General features: G+C 36.2%; 1 protein-coding gene across 3 annotated transcripts in view; it reads left to right on the top strand.

Moving 5' to 3' along the window:
• LOC113968679 overlaps positions 1–14,123 on the top strand; it is a 279,507-nt gene that overhangs the window by 130,536 nt on the left and 134,848 nt on the right. The gene's annotated exons all lie outside the window — the stretch shown is intronic.

Below are 14,123 nucleotides of genomic sequence, written 5' to 3'. Positions count from 1 at the left end.
ACTGGAGCAAATTTGTGCAGGGTTTCATACAGTACCTTTTTATTCCACTTCTAATGTGTGAGGGAAACAGTGGAAAGGAGAAAGAGGAACAGTGTTAAGTAATAGGAGAAATGCATTTTCATTTTCTTTTCCCTCACATCTTTTCTTGCGTTTTATGCATCTTTAGTCTTCAAATAGCACTGAAGACACAAATTTCAGAATAGTTTTCTTTAGTTATAATAAAAATCAGTTTTTCTAGATTTTTATAAAAACTTGTTTCGTCAATATTGTGTATCTGGAATAATGTAAAAGGTTGTCATGACTATGGTTTATGGGCGTGTCATTCACATGTGAGAAGTGTAATCGAATCCATAGGTCCTGAGGGTCTATAAACTCAAAGCAATAGTTAGATATGACATTTTTTACTTTGGGTAAGACTTTTAGCACGTTGGGCAATTAAGTATTAGTGTGCACCAAGTATGTGCTCAACTGCTTGTATAATTTCCATGAATAGCTGGTTGCACACATAAGTATGTAATTAATTAGCTGCTTGTGCTATTAACTGCCGTGGAAGCTCAGTTATATTAGTTTGATTGTTTAGGAGTGTGTGTGAGAAATTTTTAGTGCTCGTCAGATACAAGAGTAGAGAAAGAATAAACTATAGATATATGTAAGTATGATCCATACACAGTTGTCTTCATAAGCAAGTAGATGCTATTTTAAAAATACTGCCTAATTGCAAAATGTCCAAGAACCATTTTCAACCAACTTCATTCTGACCTGTAAATCCAGACAATGCTCTCATATCCATCTTTTCCTCAGGTGTTTAAACCTCAGTAGCAGTTTTTCTGCACAACTCTGCATCACCAACTTGGCCACAGATCTTGGTTTTTAAATATGAAACATTTGTGAAGGAGGTTGGAGCCCAAGAGCTGAAGTTGATGCAAGTTCCTTCCTTACCCTCACCGGCCTTTGGATCAGGCTCATCAAACCCTGTGAGGGGCAGGTTGCTTGCACAACAGTTGTAGAGGCTCTTCCCCATGAATGAATAAACCATTTATAATTGTACTTTGTAAAGTGCACAGTCTCCATAAATGGGATGAGATTTTTTTTTTCCCTCTCTGAATTGAGCTCTTTGTACTGAAATGTGTAGTTAGCACAAATATTCATCCTGCTCTGCTGTATAAGCTGAAAGGGCCCAGAGGAAGCTTGAACGTGCAAGTCACACTGACATTTTGCTCCTTGGTCCTTTGCCCTGATATTGTAACATCGCTGTTTCTCAGCAAAGGCACAAGTGGGGAAAATACCCAGCTAATATGAGAAAACTTTAACTCTTCATGAGTTATAAAATTCAGGGCTGAAATGGTGATGTTAATAATTTAATTCCCTGATTCATTTTATATTTGCAAGTTTTAGGAGCAGGAACCTCACACAGTTATGAAGCAGAAATGTGTGTAGGCTGCTTATTTGTTGTAAACCAACAGTGAGTGCTACAGTACTTAGAAGAGAACTATAATTGCTCTAAGCTTTTCCTCTTCTGGGGTGTATACTACTCTGATCTTCATAATCTTGGGTATTGAGAAACTGAATAACAGTTGTCTTGTTTAAAGTGAAAAAACATCAATTGCATCTCTCCTCCCTGACTCTTACCCTGGCAGTATTGCCTTGAAAAGCAATTTTCCTCCAGAAGCACTGACACATTAGTGTCCTTAAAAATTAAGATGTTGTTTCATTAGTCCTTCAGATTCTGAAAGCAAGTCACCATCAGTACTCTTTATTTGAATATGTTATAGGAATTTAAAAAATAAAAAAAAAAGTATGCACTAACAATTAGTTCTGAATATTTTAGACAAAAAGATGTACTTTTCGTGTGCACCGTTTGTGGTGGAATGCTGCTTTGATCAGAACTAAGCTTCAGAATTAAGGTAGCTGTAATAATTATGATCCCCATGAAAATGTGCACACTCCTTATACATAATACTTCTATTTTTCTAGTCAGGATCCCACTACATATTTTATTTCAATGTCTCTCCATTGGTATTTTCCTTCAAAGTCACATTAGAAATAACTAATAGGCAAAATACTCGTACACATGCTTCAGAGTACCAGAAACAAACAAATAAAGCCCCCCAAGTAATTGTCAGCCCATGTCAGCAATTCAGTTATTAGGATCATATAAACCCATGTCTTATATATTCCACCCAGAATTGTTTTAAGGTCCTTGTATGCATCGAATTTTGAAATATATTATTTGAATATAAAAGTAGATTATGTATTTCCCCTGTGGCTGGCCAAATGTCTTTTCAACAAAGGGTAAAATAAGAAGGCTATTTTTTTGTGTAAAAGTGATCTTTTTAGTCATGCTTGATTGCTTTTTCAGGACTGTCTCCATTTATAATGAGATATTCTTGGACTCATTTGAACCAGAAAGTTTAGTAAAATTGTTACATTTTTTACATAAAATACCTTGAATTATTGAAGCTGTCTCAAACTCAGTATTTTTAAATATATGTGATATATACTGGATTTTTTTTCACAGACTGAAAGTGGCAGAAATGGAAATATATTTAACATATTTTCAAGAAATGTTTGTTTTAATCTCTCATACTTGTCAGCACTTCACACTAATTTAGTCTTATCTGCTGCTAAGGAGTTACACAGTAAGGGATGCACTTGTTATTCAAATCCCTAATAATGTTTCATATCATAGTTTGGCAAGAAAGCTGTTACTGTATTGGGCTGTGATACAGGAAAGTTTTAATTATCTGTACTTTTCAGAAAACTTGGCCTAGGACGTCTGTGCTGAGAACAATGGTGTGAATTTACTTTTATCAGCAGTTTAAAATTACATTATAAAATGTGTTCTGTGATACTGTTCTTATAGGATCTGATGTGCAATGAAATGTGCAGAGCTTGAGGAAAAAATGCATTTTTGCTATAATCACAGTGCCCAGATAAAATGGCAGGTGTGCAATGCTTTAGAAATATTTATTTGTAGTTAAAGATAAATTTCACATTACCTAGGTTTCTGTTTCACTTTTGGAAAATACACAATCATACTTCCATGCTTAGCTTGAGTCCAGTACTTCCATTACTCTATGTTTTATGTTTTCAATGTATTTTGTAAAATATTTCATTGTAATGTTAATAGAACTTACTTAAGCGTTTCTGTATTTTACAGGCAAAAAAATCTCTATCAGTTGTAGATCAAGTAGCAAAACCGTCCAGCAATTCTTTTTCAAAGGAACAAGTTGTAATCCAAAATTTTGTTTTGCAGTATATTCTTCAGGCAGTATGAGAAGCAGCTCTTTTACTTCTGAACCCACAGCAAAAAGCCCGTGTCTTGTCTCTCCTGTAATTGTCCATTCTTTTTATAAGATTTATTTTTGCCTGTGGTGCTGAACTGAAAAAGTCACCCAGCTAAAATGTAGTTACTTCATTTCCAAGTAAAAACAATAGTGTTTTCATGTCCCTACTTATTATTATTCTGAGAATGTACTAATTTGTTACATCCAAGATGACGGTTAGTTTGGGCCATGAAAGGGGCACTGTGCCAACCACTGCAGTTAAGTAAAAGGACTTCTTTCATGGGAAGTAGTGGGACAGAAAGTAGCCCGCGGTGCATGTGGGTACGGGGAGGCAGATTGCCAGCAGAGTCATCCTGGTATCAGGCTTGGCTGTGTTGGGCTCTGAATGAAGCTAAAACTATGATTTCACTAAATGTCGGCGTGGGCAACCAAATTTTCAAGCCACTGGTGCTCCAAGGAGCAACTGATAAATGCTTTATCCCCGCGGGCTGTAGTTGATGTTGCACAAGGATTTTGCATGTGCTCAATGCATTATCATTCTTGGCATTAAGCTTAGATAATTGTCTACTTATATTGAGCCTGTAATAGCAAAATACAAGTGAAGAGGCATGTTTTACAAAGTAAAACTATGAAATAGGTTTAGCTATATTACTATGGATTTTTTTTTTTTTGTTCTATCCTACTAAATTTGAATGAGAATGAAGTATGATTCTATACCTTAATTCTGCTCAAACCAGGGTGGTCTCATAATTTTGTTTTACATGCATGACATTGCTTAAGGTCATTAGTTGTAAATCTTAGTATAAAAAGACTGAAAATATATTCAGTACTTTGTAGTTACCGAATACATATTTAAAAGCCTCTATGAAAAGTCGGGACCTACATGGCAGATTTTCAGTTGCTGAATGGTCAATTTAATGATGTAGATTAGCTGTATCTAAACAGTAAATGGAGATAGGCTGTTGCAAGGCTTTGATGAATCTCTCTGATGCATATCCCAGTTGATCAATTTTCTAATTTTAGAGATTAGTATTCTGCTTTTCAATCCTAATATGCTCTCTGGTTACATTAGTTTTGAAATTTAACTTAGATCAGGTATAACTTCATTTACTTTTTGTTGTTGTTTTGCTGTAACTAGTCTAACAAGCACAAATTAAACTTTAATTTGGTCTTTCTACTGTAATAGTCTCATTTTTTCAGTCATTTTTACTTAACATTACCTGACTTCTAATCAATTATTTAAATCACAATTGTATATTAAAAAAAAAGCCTAGCACATTGCTTTAAGTGCTTTTAAAAGGTGGCTTGAACTCACAGATTTTGTTCAGCGCAGTTAAATTTAAGCACTAAAAGTTTAGCAGCTAAAACTTTAATACAAAAAATTACTTCTTAATCACATAGATAATTACTGCAATAGCTGTATATATTATTGCAATAGCTGTCTGTAGTATGACCAACTTTATTTTGTATAGAAATTCTGTTTATGCATTATCTATTGAGAAGAGGTGGGGAGCTTTTTGTGTAAATATGAAGAAATATTTAAGTAATTTCTTTTGGGAAAATCCCATTTGCTTTTGTCGCTTACATTGCTGGAGTGGAAGTAGTTTCTATGTAAGTGTAAATTACTTGGGTTTTTTAACATTTTCAACATGAAAGCTACTAGTGTCAATCCATTTGATAAAACACTTCCTCAAATACATGCAAATCCAAATAGGTTATGGAGTATACTACTAATTTCATCTTTACAAGTGCTGGATCTTTAACATAAAGAATGGTTAATTATTTGTAATAAAGCATTTAACTCTGGTGGTTTATTGCTGTGGTTTGCAAAACCGTGTTGAACTGCTTTCTTTTCATTTCACTGATGGTGGAACAAACATTTCTTTAATAAGGATACAGCACATTCTAATTTTGTTGCAGAAGCTTAGATAAGGATCAGGCCCCTCTGAATCACTGCTTTGACCTATGACATTGAAAGTGCCGAAGCGCTTTGGCAAAAGAAGAGTTAGTCATTCATTATTATGCACAGGACTTTCCAGCTCTAAAGGGGCTCTGTGCTTTCTCTCAGATAGACTTTGTTTGTTGGAAATGAGAACTGTATTTTGGCAGTAAAGGACAAGAACTGAAGCAACTCTGCAGGCAGACTCATTATGACATAATCCTTCATTAATCCTTATTCTCTATTAATAGATCATGACAGAAGTTTTGCTTTGGTTGACCATCTTCACCAGCAAGCTATGAGAAAGCAGTAATAGACAAAGACTCAAATAACAGACCCAAGATCTTCTTTTAGGGCTCTCATTTTATTTACAGTTTTAAGGAAGTGTTAGAGCGTGTTACCTTGGAGAAGTTAGTATGCCAAGTGACCTGTTTTCTTCAAGTGCAACCTGGCTTAGAAATCTGTGTCTTAGAAATGTGATTTATCTGTTGGAAAATGGATTACTTATATCACTTACCTGGTAGAAAAACATATGGTAAAAATTAGGTGTTGATTGCAGACTTGCTGCAGGAAAAATGTAGGGAGGGATGCAAGGTTCCATCTGTGGTGGGGGTGGCAGATAAAAGGGAAAGGACTGAAAAATGGGGGTGGAAGTGATATGTGAAATGAATGTGGCAAAATTTGATGAAGAGAAGGAAAATTTGAGAGCTTTTTGTTTCAGAGAAAGTTCAGGAGAAAAACCCATCTAACTGTGGAGCGTTTGAGAATGTGTTTTTGTAACAATAGTTTTTGTAGCTTTTATATTACTTGTTACAAAAATAAAAAACCAAACATGTAAGTCAAGAATAATGAGGTTCATATTTGCCTAGGTAGCAACGTATAGTCCTATAATAGACAGACAGAGGAAAAACAAATGCTGAGGAAAAACAAATAAATTAAATATTCTTGGTGGATTGTTGACCCTTGACTAAGTTGTACCTGATTCTTGTTGGAGATGGATTTGCTTACATTAGATCTTGACTCTGTCATGGCCATAGAACTTCTAGATTAGTTTGCTTATCTGCTGAGATGTTCCTGTAAGGCTGCTGATGACAGAGCAGGCTACTGGGTTTTGTTATACAAATTAGGCTTTGTAACATCTATTAATATTGCCAAATATAATTTGAATATAAGCCAAAATTTAATTTCTGAAGCAACTGTCTGTATTCTACAAAAGCATTTATTAATTTAAACTGCAGTCCATTTAAACCATAATGATCTGTGATATTTAAGTTGTTTAAGAGAGTAAACTTGACTACCTCCATTACCTTCTGAGAAACTATGCTAATTTACATCCAGTGTGAATTAGATCACTAATTTATTACATCTTCTTATGCTTTTATAACTCTTTGTTATCATATATACTGTAGTATCAGTTTGACTGGGGTAGAATGGTGTAGAAAATCCCACTGTTTTAGAAACTGAGTTAAGAAGATTTGTTTTTTTAACACAAAAAGTGTATTGGATCTTTGAGGCACTTCCAGGATCCAACACCTAGAGACACAGGTGAGAAAAACAAGTATATCTGAAAATATAATAATTACTAAGATAAGATGTTGTTTGCTTTTAGCAAATCAGTATTTCATGCCTGAAAATCTCCATTATATTATTCTTTTGTGTAGTTTCTTAACATTCTCTCCATACTATTCAGGAAGGTATGAAATATTAATAGATTGTTCAATTTTTCCATAGGGAAGGTTCGCAGTTCAAATAGAGGAGATATTGCAATGTGGTTTACAATTTATAATTTTTATTGCCATTTAGTGTAATGCTTTACACAAACAAAAGCTCTACACTTGCTACATACTGTGAGAAATTATTGGCAAGTGTGTTTTTCCCTCTGCAAGTAGCGCTTGTTACCTCAACTTTTCTGCTGAGAATTTTGAATCTGATTTGGACATAACAGGGCCGTTCAGATATGGAGTTAGAGAAGAAACTGTAAAACATAATTCAGAGTTTCTAAAGTATGTATGTGGTACTCTTGTTTTGCACTTCTTTGGGAGTAAGCACAATAAAACTTCTGAGTGCAGTTTTACTCTTCTCACGACTCTACACATGCACATATAAAATATTGGTAGCTTTGACACAAGGTGTGGTTACAAAAAGGCCGTTGAGTGTTCAGGTCCTGATTAAGGCTCACTGCTTCAGCACATCTGGTTTTAATAGCTGCTTTCTGAAGAGATTTCTGATAGTAGGCAGCTCTTTAACCCAGCAGACAAAAGGCATAACAGGATGTAATGGAAGGATGCTGACGTGCCAAGTCTGGAGATGAGATACCAGTTTTTACATAAAGAGTAATTAGCCCATCAGAGTGACTTAACTAGCAACAGGTTGGACCATCTATCATACTGAACTTTAAAGCTCAAACATCATGTATTCAAATAGATATTATGTCTTGAATGTGAGTAATAACTTGGAAGAAATACGTGAACTTCCCCGCTAGTCTGCTATATGTGGCTTTAAAATTAACTATTGTATTTTTCTGAAGTTCAATCATCATTCATAATTTACTGTTATACTACTGTATATGATTCAGGTTAAATCATCTCTGATTGCTGAAAGTTCTGTGGTAAGCCAAGAGAAAAAGAATTATTCATCATGTTTTCAACTATTCAAAACTGATGGCACCATGCTGGCTTGTGGCACTACCATACTCATCCTACACAAACCAGAATTGCTGCTAGTGCCTATAAATAGTAACCCTATGTTGTTATTGCATTTGGTGTCCTTCTTTTGGTACAGAAATCATGTCTTTGGAAAAAGTAATTCTCGTTCATCCCAGTCTCCTTATTAGTCTCAGAGAAAAGTGGGTTCAGCACACTCAATCAGCCATTTTCCTCATAATTCAACTTTTCATTGGACGCCATGGGAGGATCAAGGATGTAAGACAGACATCTGTGTAGCATGGATTTCAATATTTTTTTTTTAAAGTTAGACCAAATTATTTTCAGAAGATGAGGTGGTGGGTGTGCTGGATTGCAAACTGAATGATATCATGCTATCGTGACAAAAAGCAATATAATGGATTATATATAGCAAGCTGTGAAACAATTGTTTTTTGCTGCTTGTCACTGAAAAGACCAAGGATAAAAAATGATAGACTTAAGTTAGCAAGAAAGTTTTGTGATTTGAAAGAAAGAGGATCTTTTTAACAGTTAGCATGAAAAGTCACTGACAGTTTACATGGATATTCGTGAAGTCACCATCATTACAAGCTTTTTAGCAGGCAAACATCTGTCATGAGTAACATAAGCACGGATGATCCTGCTTTTGTCAAGGGAGCTGAAGTTGAACAGTAGGAGGGTGAAGAAAATGTGAAGCCCAGACTAGTATTTTAGGTTTCTGCCAACCATCCTCTCCCTGACTTAAAACAATGGTTTCTTCAGGTAACCCATAATATCCAGAGGATTCCAGGATTTTCTGTAGGCTGTCTCTGTGTTAGTCAAGGGAGCAGCATAAGCCGTAGGGGTTCTTCTCTATTCTACTTCCAGGGGAAAGTGATTTGATGATAGAGACACTAGTTATGGGCACGGTTGTAGGACTTGAAATTAGCCAAATAATGTTGGCCATCACCTCAAATGGGATGACGAGAAGCTTCAAAAGCTGTGACATCTCTCTGATCCTGTTTTTTTCTAGCAGTAACTATAAGAACAAGGAAATCTGGCAGGATAAGAGAGAAAAAAAGCCTGTAAAATGCATACTGTCCAGAAAGCTTCTGGTTTGGGACGACCAGTTATCTATGAGAAGTCGTCACCTTCACAGACAAGGTATCACCTAAAGTCATGGGGGATTTCACTTTCAAAGTCTCAGACCAGTTTGCATGGCAGTGATGTGGCTCCCCCTTGCACATTAACAGCAGTGGTCTTGGAGTTCTCATTTTGCCATTCACATTTTCCCAGGGAATAGAAAATGGACCTCTGGAGGGGCCTATACTTCCTAATATTGGAGTGAGAGGAGGTTTCTCATCTGAATCAAGACAAAGGATCTTTTCCAAATTGTGAAGTGAACAGAACAAGGCCATGTAACTTGAATTTAATGAAATACAGTTTGTTCATCCAGAAGCTATTCAAGATGACAAAGGTGATCACCAAAAAGACCCCCCTGAACTTCAAAATATCTTCTTCTGCCTTTTAGAAGAAGTACCTGATATTGTAGAAGTTCAAATTCTACCAGTTCAAAGTCCTGTAGATATTCATAGCAGAACAGTGTACTTTGGGGAAAACATATTTATAAATACATCTATAAATGGCCTTCTGCTTTTGTTTTTTTCTATACCTGTAACTATCATGATGGATGCCTTATTACTGGACAGGGAAGCTCAATGCTTTTGTGTTTAGAGAAAGACATATAAATGCATGATAACATTTTGTAACCAATGGTTGATTTGCAGGTCCTATAAAACCTCAGTGCAGCAAATCTTAGGAGATCCGATACAGAAATGTAGTTTTGATTCTGCAGTAGCTGAGGTGTTTCAAGGTGTAGTGCAGACAAAATTCCGTAGCCTGCCCTTTTGGTTTTGATTGGTTTGGGGGTTTTGGTTTGATTTACTTTTCTTTTAGTTTGGCATATCTGTAGATTTATGACTGATGGGAAACTCAGGCATGACAGATGAATTCTATCCTTTTTATGCCATTGTAGAAAGTCTGAGTAGTGACAGAGTGTTTGCTCTCTTAATATTTCCAGGCAGAGTGACCTCTGCTTAGAGCTCAAGAAACATGATAGTATATGTATATGAACTATGAGGCTCAAACTAGTTCCTGTAAATAGGTTCTCTCTAACTTCACAAGACAAGGGATTTCTAAGCCACTTTGATTGTGTTTCTACTCACTCCTCTTTTGTCAGCTGTAGATGGCAGGTCCTTGTATTTGTATCAAAGCAGTTTTCTACACAATGCCAGCCAGGAACCAGCACTCTCATGTACTTAGGCTCCTTAAAAAATGCATTGGTAGATGTGGCAGTCAGTGCTGTTCATTACCATAAAAAGCATCACTTTACAAGTGTAACTCTTGTACAGTGCCTTTAAACAGTGACTTTTTGGCTTGGCTTTTCTGCTTGTAGCAATATATGGTATTATAGCTGTATATATACAGTAGAGAACCTAAGAATACTTATAATTTCTATGCTAACTGCTTATATATATATATATGCGTGTGTGTGTGTGTGATTGGAAGCTGGTAAGTGAGGTATTAGTTAATAGTCTGATGGCAGAAATTAGAGGTGTTATATGTAGGAAGAGGTCTTTTTTTGGCTCTGGAAGGAGTGATTCTGACTCATTTTAGGCTCTGGAGTGGTGTGGGTGATCCAACACATGGAATAAAGTGAATCTAGGTATTCAAAGGAAAGTGAACGGAAATTGCCATTTTTCATGAAAGGAGAATGAATTTGGTATAGTGCCAATTAAAAAACAAATATGTGCAGATTTGTTCAAAAGATCTGCCAATAGCACAGAAACTTCTGGTGTCCCCGAGATGAATTTCAGATTCTGAAAGGAAAAAAAAAAACAGCCAGAAAAACAGAAAAGAACAAAAGTAATTGAAAGCATGTGATCCTGGGTCTTGTGCACAGATTTAATTAAGATCTCTACCTTCTAGTGCCTTTGCCAAACAGTTTTTGTAAACCTTCGGCAAAATATGTTGGCTAGTCCACACTTGGAGACACAGGCGTTAATTTTCATGGTACAGAGGGAATCCCTTTGTTCAGAACTGTGTTACTTCAAACGAGTATTTCATTAGGGTGAATATTTATGTAAATTTTGGATATGCTCTGTGTACTGGAAAAACTCTTCCTGAAAATACACGTCGCATCAGTAATGAGTTGTTGTTGTTTTTTTTCCCACTGCCTTGTACCGTTCTTAGAGATGTAAAGCAACACATCTTATGTTTCCTCCCCTTCTGCACGCAGAATAGAAATTACAGCTACAGCTTAGCTTGTTTTGCCTGTGGATCAATGCCAGAAAGCAGTTTTGAAGGTGTTTTAAAATGAAGACATCTGGCAGCTGGCGTACTTACAATTCATTTGCCAAAGACAAGTTGCGTGCTGTTGGAATTCTCAATTGAAGGTCATGCACCAGGTAAAAATCAGTCAGGTGGAGCTCGTGTGTGGTGAACCCACACACTTGAAGAATTGTTGGCTCAGGGATGTGTGGGTGGGCTAAACTGTGAAGTATGTTTGTCAAATTTTTCCTTCTTAAAATGTGAAGCCCAAAGCTAAAAAGAGGTCAGTAAAGCTGAGAAGAAATCACATGGCTATGATATTTCACTGGAACCACCATCAATTAGTTTGAGCAGAGAGTGCCAAAACCAAAAAAAAAAAAAAGGGAAAGATGAATAACAGAATCTGACATAATGTTGGACAAACACTCTACTGTCAACTGAGTGGTCACACACTTTTTGCTCTCATTTTTTCAGTAAGAAATAGCCTGGAGGATTATTTGTACACAGCTTTGTACTGACAGTGAATTAGTAACACTGTGTCATTGTGCATTCAGTGACTCAGTGACAGCTCTGAGACTAAGCTGTTTACATTAATTGATGTTTAATGGTGTTAATTTAGTATGTTTTACCATTATAAACTTTCTCTCCATCAGTATGGTTATTTACGAAGATACTAATATTTCTAAATCAAGGGATCTGCACCCAGAATGGCTTTACACATGTTTACATGGAAAATGCATGTTCTCTCTGCGTGACATGGGGAAATGTTCAGTTTTACTGCTGCAAAAATAAAAGCACAAGGTCTGAATTCTTCTCTCACTTAAGCTTCTCTAGCATTAATAGATATACTTATGACTTGAATATACATAAAAAAGAGGAAAATCAGGCCTGGGATACATGTATGCTGCAACATTTAAAAATGGAACTGTACCAGATTTTTCTGTGTTCCGCTAAAAGGAAGTTTCAATGGGGCATTTTAGAATGTTTTGCATTCAGGACTTGGTTAGATGCAGATAAACCTATAAATGAGCTAATTCCTTTTGAAAACACTTTGGACAATATTGGGTTTGCTGAAGTATGAGAAGAACTATCTTCTCTACTGTTTCTGAGAGGGGAAGCTCAGAAACTAATTGAGCAGCATTATTCACTTGGTAGGGTCAATACTAGTCCTTGTCAGGCAGTGGAGGGTATCAGTGGTTTCTTCTGCTTTGTAAGTACATAAAAAGGTGTTTTTGTCATATTTTACCCAAAGCTCTCTGGGAGGGGGACCAGAGATCCCAATTATTCTCTATAAAACCTTTCTCTGAAGCCTAGTCCCTAAACTCCTGGGCTGACTGAAAAGGTAACTTTGTTTAGACTATGAGCTTTTTCCCACTAGAAGTGGGAGAAATAAGGGATGCCTGATAATGGTCTGCAGTGCAGGAACACAGACTTTTCTGCTTTTAAGGAAGTTGCTTGTAATTGATTGCACTGCAGTATGGACTCATGGCTAAAACACTGAAAGATTCAGTGGAGCCAGATCCCACTAGACTGTATTTATGGAAAAAATAATAGAGGTAAATGCACCTCTTGAAGAAATTTGTTGTCAATGGAGAGTAAAACTATATGGAAAAAAAAAAAAGACTATTTATTTCAAACCATTTTACTAGGTAAAACTCAAGCTGTAGCCCTTCTCTTTCTTCCATTCAATTGTAAGCTGCCCCTCTGATGCTCAGATTTTGGACAGCTGGACTTTACAACAGTCCTATGAGTTCTGCTCTTATGTCCTTGTGCAGCTTGCAGGTCAAAGGTAGCCTGATGTGGCTGAAGCCTTGAGCACTACTGGAAAATAAATCATAGGTACTTTCTAATATAAATTACTTTGAACAAAAGACTTTGGTGTCAGAATTAGGTGTACAAAAAAAGGTGAAACTTCTTCACTTCTTCTGGAGAGGTACTATTTAAATTGTGTAAATGTAACAGTGTAAAATACTGGATGATTTTTTTGCTTCATGTAAGGGGGAATGCAGAGTCTAAAGATGAAATATGAAACTGCTTTGAGATGAGCATCTAGAGAAAATGCTGATGATTTGTCACAACTGTTCATCATTGTACTAAACCTGTTTTGTTTTCCTGCTCAAATTCCTGACAGATAATGGCAATCTGACATTCTTACTGTTTTCATTTTACTGCAAAAAAGATCTACAGATAACGGGCTGAAACCAAGTAGTGTTATTACATTGCAAGGCTCTTAGTCTCTTAAGATTGATTTCTTGAGTAACATAAGCTGTTTCTACTGCAGTCATGTGAATATTTTGAAGTTACTCTTGCTTAATGTGAAATTCCATTACTGCTTGCAAGGAGCCCATGGTTATCCTGCTTAACTGTCTCCAGGCGTATGAAATGGTGCACTTTGCCCCTTTAGATGAGCCCAGGGGAATTATACGTATTGTGAGGGACATCTTCAAAATAATGCACCTAAAGAAGTGTTCTGATTTGATTCCAAATAAAAGATTTTGTTAGTTCACCTTAGGCTGTCAGGTGGCAGATGATACTCTCTGTGATCATGTCCCAGGGCTGTTATAGTAATGTTTTTCCACATTGTTTCTCATGGAAGCAGATTGCCAAAGCCACTCTGCTACTAAATTTGTTTTGCTGAAAAATGATCAGCATGAAAACTCTTGATTCTGAGGATCACTTCACCTTGGGTGCCAGTAGATCCAAAGTTAAATCTCACAGAGTATCTTTAAAAGCTCTGTGTAGTGGAGATGCTGCTTCAAGTGGTGTATTCATGAGGAGTGTTTTCATTAACAATTTCTGAAGCTTTGGGGATGAGAATACTGCCCTCGTGTCTGTGTTCTAATTATACTGAAATGTTAGCTATAAATTCAGTGTTTTTATTCAAGCTTTTCCTTGGCATAATGATGTATTTGGTTTAGTTATTGT

Source organism: Neopelma chrysocephalum, unplaced genomic scaffold (genome assembly GCF_003984885.1).
Source record: "Neopelma chrysocephalum unplaced genomic scaffold, ASM398488v2 Primary Assembly neopelma1_69, whole genome shotgun sequence".
NCBI lineage: Eukaryota > Metazoa > Chordata > Aves > Passeriformes > Pipridae > Neopelma > Neopelma chrysocephalum.
This window is presented reverse-complemented; position numbering and strand designations above follow the sequence as displayed.